Source organism: Octopus bimaculoides, chromosome 1 (genome assembly GCF_001194135.2).
Source record: "Octopus bimaculoides isolate UCB-OBI-ISO-001 chromosome 1, ASM119413v2, whole genome shotgun sequence".
Taxonomy (NCBI): Eukaryota; Metazoa; Mollusca; class Cephalopoda; order Octopoda; family Octopodidae; genus Octopus; species Octopus bimaculoides.
The window spans coordinates 21,656,080-21,657,500 of record NC_068981.1 but is presented as its reverse complement, the minus strand read 5'-3'; the positions used below and the strand labels follow the sequence as shown (position 1 = coordinate 21,657,500).

The window sequence follows — 1,421 nt, the reverse complement described above, 5'->3', positions numbered from 1 at the left end:
GCAGCCATCTGGTTCACCAGTCCTCAGTCAAATCGCCCAACCCATGCTAGCATGTAAAGCGGATGTTAAACGATGATGATGATGATGATATATATATATATATATATATATAAGCAATGGACCCCAACATTGCCTGGATGTTATGACCTACAGCCACATTGTGTTATTTGTTCCTTTCTTATGGGCAGAATTGGCACACGAGGAGTATGAACCAAACAACTCTTCTTCAAACATGTTTTTCAGTCATTTTCTGATGAACAACGCTGCAGTTTCCATCTACCAAATTCAGTCACAAGTTTGTGGTTGGCCTAGGGCTATAGTAGAAAACACTTTCCCAAGGTACCATGCAGAGGAACTGAACATGGAGCCATGTGGTTGGGAAGCAAACTTCTCAGCCACACAGTCATTCTTGCACCTAGTGTGTGTGTGTGTGTGTGTGAGTGTGAATGTTTGCATTTGTTGTTAAATCAAGTACTGTGTCCTACTATGTCTCAAAGTTAGCAGTTCATCAAGCAGAGATCTATAAAATAAATGCCAGATTGAAATATGTACTGAGGTCAGTATGATCAATTAAATTTTGGATGGTGACACCCCATCATGGCAACAGTCAAAAGACTAAACCCAGTAAAATAATGTTTAAAGACTTAATGGCTTCAAATCTAAAGTAATGGAATACTAACCACAAGATAATGAGCTCAAAACTTAGTACTGAACTTCCACTCTATACGATGACAGTATATGTACATCTCAGTCTACTTGACTTCCAACAATTAACAACTGTAATTTGAAGCCAAATGGTTAGCAGTAAGAAAGATGTCTAGATTTATTACAAGATTGTAGTGCAAAATATTCTGAGAAAAAGTATTTTTTCCACCACAACAAAACACATACACAGAGGTAGGTCTGTGGTAACTTGAGCTACAAGAAATAGCAGCCAAATCTTTCTTAAAACACACATTTTCATCAAAAGAAAGACACAGATTTACAGTATTACATGAAGAAAAAAAAAACTATGCAATGGTAACTCAGGGCTAAACAAAACACAGACAAGCATACTTCATATTAAAAGATTATCTACTAAATAATACTAATAAAGTTGAAAGCATATCTTCAAAGTTTCATTTCCTGGTAAAACTCCACGTATTTTTTTAAACATTTTCTCATTGTGCTCTATCTAAGACATAAAGAGTGTTCAAACAGAGTTGCCTCCCTTAGCTAAAGACCTCATAATTGTGCGACCCAACCTTGTTTGCGAGGTTATCTTTGTAGTAAAAAAAAAGAGTTGTTATGTAAAAAACATACTTTATTTGGTAACCAAAAGATTACTGAATTTTTGATACCTCATACATCAAAATCGGCAAGTCAGTTTTCGAATCCATAAGGAACATAGACACACACACAAACCCTGTTTTATATATATA

At 35.5% G+C, this 1,421-nt stretch overlaps 1 protein-coding gene across 2 annotated transcripts in view; it reads right to left on the bottom strand.

Annotated features, from left to right (window-relative positions):
* Positions 1-1,421, bottom strand: part of LOC106880662 (E3 ubiquitin-protein ligase RNF31) — a 54,230-nt gene that overhangs the window by 13,436 nt on the left and 39,373 nt on the right. The gene's annotated exons all lie outside the window — the stretch shown is intronic.